Raw genomic sequence first — 206 nt, 5'->3', positions numbered from 1 at the left:
AGGTGCCCGCCACAATGCCTGGCTATTTTTTGGTTGCAGCCATCATTGTTGTTTGGCGGGACCAGGCTGGATTCGAACCCGCCACCTTAGGTGTATGTGGCTGGATCCTTAGCCACTTGAGCCACAGGCGCTGAACCACAAAGATCTTAATGTACAAAATTTAAGTTAGAAGGAAGAAGTTCAGGAGATCTGCTGTACAACATGGT

Source organism: Otolemur garnettii, unplaced genomic scaffold (assembly GCF_000181295.1).
Source record: "Otolemur garnettii isolate 467f Iridium unplaced genomic scaffold, OtoGar3 scaffold00208, whole genome shotgun sequence".
Taxonomy (NCBI): Eukaryota; Metazoa; Chordata; class Mammalia; order Primates; family Galagidae; genus Otolemur; species Otolemur garnettii.
This window is presented reverse-complemented; position numbering follows the sequence as displayed.